Below are 6,695 nucleotides of genomic sequence, written 5' to 3'. Positions count from 1 at the left end.
GGCTGTGGATTTTTAGTCAGGTGTTTCCCAGCATTTCCAGATTTTAAGCACTCTTAAAATCCTGGGATTTTCAAGGCTAATTTCAAGTGAGTAAAATGGAAAAGCTGATTCACATCTCTCCTGTAACATAAAATGGGTGGTTTGCACTATTAAGGTATCTTTCCTGGAATTCCTTGCTTTCTTGACCATTCTGCTTATTTTAAGCATAGGCAAGTTGCTTTTCTCCCTAACTGGTGCTAGTACTCATGAAGTGTACATCATCATTAACCAAAATCAATTATGCGCCTGCATGAACATGTCCTTTCTCTTGGGCCTTGGCTAATTTACAGAGGATTTTCTGCCTCTCTGTTAAGGATTTAACAAATTCCACTTTTTGAGAAAATTCCATTTCCAAAGTAAACTTTTGGTTGATGAGAAGAAGCTCAGGGAAGCAAATAATTATTATGCAGATGAAAGATGTCATTTAAGAAACACAATTGATCAAGGCATTGTTTGCCCTTCATGAGTGAGACAAAAATAGAGGCATCAAGAATACTAATGTATTCATTAATTTTAACTTGGATAGTTTTTATTCCACTTAGATTAACTCTCCTTAGTGATATTCGGCTCTGATCAAGTAACCTCTGGGACATAGAGTAAAAACAACTTTACCCAGCATGGAAACAACTTACTTGTGAGGTCTTAGACTTGAAGAAAGGGATGTATGTGGACAGAAGCCTTATTTCAGTTGAGGAAAGTCCAAAGAATTGAAATGACTTGAGGAGTATAGCCTGAGGCACGGATTCTATGCCAAGTTTTCTAATTCTCATTTCCGATCTTTACAATATCTGCAAAGCTGAAATGGTCTTCTTTATAAATGAGATAGATCCTGTGTCTCAGAGTTACAGAATTTATTACCTTCTATTTAGAAGTATAGGGGGATATCGATATTCAGGAAGTTTATAGGTTATGCTCAACCATTTGTAGGCATTACTACAGAATTTCCAGTGCATTTTACATAGTAGACCCTAGCTAAATATTTAATGATTAAAAACATTATGAATAGATTCATATTTATTCCTTTAAAATTGTGCAGTATATAATAAACATTATTTTATGTCATGCAATATATAATAAACATGCAATATATAATATCATGCAATATACAATAAACATTATTTTATGTCATATTTAAATTGTTAAACCTCTATGTTACTCACATCTCTACAATGAAATAATAGCTAAAATAATAAAAGTATTAGTGAAAATGGTTATTCTGATTGAATGATAATTATGTGATAGACATATTTTATAAGTGCTTAACATGGATAAACCCCCTTAATCTTCATAAACATGAGAGAAGTAATATTTTGATAAACATTTTACATGAGGGAACTGATGTAAGGAAAGTTTAAGCTATTTGCTCCAGATCTCATAGTAGGGAAGAACCTGGATTTGATCCCTACCAACTGATTTCAAACTCTGTAAAAATAATTTAATAAGAAATGGAAAAAATAATCAAATATACAAATGAAACTTCAGACACTTAGAAATGATCATAAGATGAATTTATGGGATAACTTGGAAACCTGAAAAAAACTTTGGAGAAATTTTTTTTTTTTTCTCTCATACCTATTTATCCTACTGGGGTCTGTCTAAGATAAAAATGGCCAAAATCTGAAAGCATGGAGAAAGCAGAAGCCTGAGGAGGTGGTGGGAAAATGGAATGGATGTGCATATGAAGGGGTGACAAGATGGAGATTGTTGTGATGATATAATTGTGTATTTTGTTTGTGATGGTGGTCACATAAATCCACACGTGACAAAATAGCACAGAACAATATACGCACGTTTACCAATGTCAATTTTCTGATTTTCATATTGCACTGTATTTATATAAGTTGTAAACAATGGGGATAACTGGGTAAAGAATACTGGGGACCTCTCTGTTCCAATTTGGCAACTTCCTGCAAATCTATAATTATTTCAGAATAAAATGTTTAAAATGCCACTTACAAGAAAATTTAAAAATTTATATTTAGGAATAAATTCAACACAAAGATACAAGAGAGCTATACTAACACTATATATTATTTGATAAGAGATCAAAGAATACTTAAATAAATGGAGAGATAAACTGTGTACATGAACTCAAACCTCAATCATTTTAAGATGTTACTTTTCTTCAATTTTTAATTATATTCAGTAACCTTTCCTGCAACACAACATTAGAAACACAAAATTACCCAAAACAAAGTGGGCAAAAGATTTGTGCAGAACTTCACACACACAAAAATAAAGATATACAAGTGGCACGTGAAATGATGCTCAACATCCTTAGACATTAGAGAAATGCAATTTAAGCCATAATACAACACCAGCACACTCATTAGACTGATTACAATTAAATAAGGCTGATATTAAGTGTTGGTAATGATGTGGAGCAACTGAAACTGTCATATATATTGCTGGTGGGAATTTGAAATGTTACAATCACTTCGAAAAAGATTTTGGAAATTTCTTCTAAATTGAAGTATATCTTTCCTATGACCAAGTCATTCTACTTATTGCTATTTACCAAACATAAATGAAAACATCTATCCACAAAAAATATTTTTAAAGCAACATCCATAGCAGCTTTATTTGTAATAGACAAACACTGGAAAAACCTAAGTGCTTATCTCCAGAGGAAAAAAGTTATTTATGTGATGACATATTAATAAGCAACAAGTAAGCACTAACCACTGTTATATCCAATAACATGGGTAAATCTCCAAACATTTTGTTGTGTGAAAGAAGACAGAAATAAAAGATCACATACTGTGTGGTTTCATTGATATGAAGTTCTAGAACAGGTAATTAATCTAAACGATTGACAGGAATCAGACGCCTCTATTGGGTTAGGCAGTTTCTGGAAAGGGTCTTAAGATAGAAAACTATTCTAAATCTTGACTAGTGTGTTGGTTACATGGGTATACATATTTGTCAAAACTCATCAAACTGTACTCTTAAGATATTTGCATTTATGAATGTAAATTATACTTCAATAAAAAATTAAATGTCCTAAATGTGCATCGACAGATGAATGGATAAAGAAGACATCCTACATATATATAATGGAATACTACTCAGCCATAAAAAAAAGAATGAAATAATGTCATTTGCAGCAACACGGATAGATCTAGAGATTATTATACAAAATGAAGTAAGTCAGAGAAAGGCAAATATCATATGACATCACTTATTTGTGAAATCTAAAATATGACACAAATGAATTTATCTACGAAACAGAAACAGACTCACAGATATAGAGAACGCCCTTGTGGTTGCCAAGGGGTAGGAGTGGTGGGGAAGGGACAGATTGGGAGTTTGGGATCAGCAGATGCAAACTAGTATGCATAGAAAGGATAAACAACAAGGTCCTACTGTATAGCACAGGGAACTATATTCAACATCCTGTGATAAACCATAATGGAAAAGAATATGAAAAAGAATATATATACATATATATAACTATAGCATTCTATAACTACATCATTATACATATAATATAGATATATAGAGCTGCATCACTTTGCTGTACAGCAGAAATTAACACAACACTGTAAATCAACTATACTTCAATAAATAAATTAAAAAATTAAAAACTTGATTTTTCAGTCTGTTGTATATAACTATTGGCAGTATGACTGAAGTTTTCAACTAGAGAGATTTATGGGTCTGTGATTCTGGGAGAGTTCTGTGCTGTAGAAAACACTTGAGAGTTATTCACATAGATATCAGACATTGATGTTATCTCCTCTTTCTCAACTTTTTTCCTTATAGCTATAAAAGCAGTGTAAATTCTATGTAGTTTGTCTTCTTAAGCCCATTGCAAACCCTCCTTTACCACTGAGATTGAAATTACACAATAATGACCATCAAATATATGTGGTGAATCATTTTAGGCCAGGACTTTTGTGTTTGACGGAAGGAACTGGTAATTTCGGGCTTCCTCAGTTTTTCTAGTGGGATTGTCTTTCTTTCTCAGCAAACAGTCTCTAGTCTTTTCTTGGTTATGGAATTATTTTAGAACAAAATTTCCAGCACTGTATTTCCATATCTGCCTTTGACTACTTTACAAAACTTAGTTCACCTTTAAGTCATATTCTCCACTATCAACTCTATCAGAATAAAGATAATATAATGCTACTTATGTATCCAATTTAGAAATTTTCAATGGATTTCAAACTTGAAAGGGCAACTGAAGCATCACTCATTAGCCCCTAAAACCGCAACAGAATTTATATTCCCAACTCCTGATTTTCCATTTTTACCAGTTCTCAATATGAGTTAGTTGCTTATTTGAAACACTCTGCAATTCAGTGAAATGATGAGAATTTGGGAGTAATCTGGGACACAACAGTTTCTTCATTCTTCTAGACTGGAATCAAATTTCATATGTGAGAAGATGTTTAGGAAGACACTAGATGAAAGTTTCTTTGGAGGACTGAAGGAAACACTCTACCTCAATTCTTCCATTTGAAATCCATCCATTTTCAGAAGATACATTAACATCAGTTGTTGTTATTGCTAAAGAAAGACTATGAAATGTTGGGTATATATTCTGTGGCCGCAAAGCTAGGACATAGGTTGGCTCCAAGGAGGCAGAGAATTGAAGAAATGAACATGCAATATTGTAGAACCATCTTAGTTTGTTAAGGTAGTGTTGGTGACATTCACTGTCCATGATTTTTGTCCCTACTGAAGGTGACATGTCAGAAAGGCACAAGGTTCTTTTTATATTTAACCATAAAACACCACTTTATGATAAACATGGTAATATAACTGCAATTTAAAATATCCTTTCTGTAGCTTAAAAAAAAAAGACAAAGCAAAGGCACAATGTCAGTACATAGGAATGTAGTATAATTAGTAAATTTATGGACGTTCTCAACACAAGACAAACAAATGCCCTGATTGTGTCCCTAAAGACTCAAAATTGTTTCCTCTAAAAATTATTCATCTCCTTTCCCCATGACTATCTCTTTCAAATGCTTTATAAATTTGTTGAAACTGCTTAGTGCTGTGTGATAATTTCTTGGTAAAATTTGCTTTGAAAGTGTGAACTAGTATTCTTTTTTTAAAAAATTAATTAATTATTGACTGCATTGGGTCTTCGTTGCTGCTAACAGGCTTTCTCTAGTTGCGGCGAGCAGGCGCTACTCTTTGCTGTGGTGCACGGGCTTCTCATTGTGATGGCTTCTCTTGTTGTGGAGCACAAGGTCTAGGTGTGTGGGCTTCGGTAGTTGTGGCACGCAGGCTCAGTAGTTGTGGCTCATGGGCTCTAGAGCACAGGCTCAGTAGTTGTGGTGCATGGGCTTAGTTGCTCTGCGGCATGTGGGATCTTCCCAGACCAGGGCTCGAACCCATGTCCCCTGCATTGGCAGGTGGATTCTTAACCACTGCACCTCCAGGGAAGGCCCTGAACTACTGTTCTGAGTAGGAATTTCCTTTCACAAATTTATGAATAAAAATCTATATTTTCCCCGAGTATTTTAATACTGTATTTTTCCATTTCAAAAATGTAGGAAACAGGGGCTTCCGTGGTGGTGCAGTGGTTGAGAGTCCGCCTGCCGATGCAGGGGACACGGGTTCGTGCCCCGGTCCGGGAGGATCCCACATGCCGCGGAGCAGCTGGGCCCGTGAGCCATGGCCGCTGAGCCTGCACGTCTGGAGCCTGTGCTCCGCAATGGGAGAGGCCACAACAGTGAGAGGCCCACGTACCACAAAACAAAAAACAAAAACAAACAAAAAAAAAATGTAGGAAACATACTGTGGTGCAGGATGCTGATAGTGTAGGGATGGGGGTATACGGAACTCTTTGTAATTTCTGCTCAATTTTGCTGTGAACCTAAAACTGCTCTGAAATATAAAGTTTATTAATTTTTAAAAGTATAGGAAAACATATGTAAGGCACTTGTATTAATTAATGCTGGGGAAAATTGGGAATAATGTCTTATAAATTAATTGCAAATTTTACCCACCGAGAAAATAACATCGCACTATGACATTTTTTGAACTACATCTATTAGCATTTACAAAGATTTACCTCAAGTTAAGAAAAAAAGCTAGGTGAACTAAAAATACACAGTATTTTATTAAAAATAATTTAAGCAGAGCACATCACTAAAGAAATATTCAGAAATTTTCTACTTATAGAAAATATTTCTATTTTTAGAAATAATAATTTCTATAATTATTTCTAATTATGATAAATAATTCTTTGGAGAATGTATACTTATTTTCATATCCTATAATAGATTATATAAACTTTTTATAGTATGTTAATAGGTATTTAGAGATTGGATTATATTTATGCAATCTATAAGCATATCCAAAGGTTAAATCATAACTAAGTCTCTGAAGGAAAAATGGAATGAGATTGAAGAGTTGCAGGAATAATTCTAGATTTTCCATTAGCCTCTATGCCTCTGTGTGATTTTAGTTAAGTCACTTCGCACCGCTGGTCTTCAGTTTTCTTATCTATGTAAAGATCTGACCTTCTTAGTCTTGTGATTAGTGGATAAGTGGCAGAGCGTTTATGAAAATCATGTAATTAAATGTAAAAATCAATGAGAACGTACATTTTACAGGAAAGTCTCTATACTTACATTCAATGACAGCTCCAAAATTCCTATATAAATGGGGGAAACTGTATTTAATTAGATTGAATA

The sequence above is a fragment of the Pseudorca crassidens genome, chromosome 9 (assembly GCF_039906515.1).
Source record: "Pseudorca crassidens isolate mPseCra1 chromosome 9, mPseCra1.hap1, whole genome shotgun sequence".
NCBI lineage: Eukaryota > Metazoa > Chordata > Mammalia > Artiodactyla > Delphinidae > Pseudorca > Pseudorca crassidens.
The sequence above is the reverse complement of the archived record's forward strand: the minus strand, read 5'-3'. Positions refer to the sequence as shown.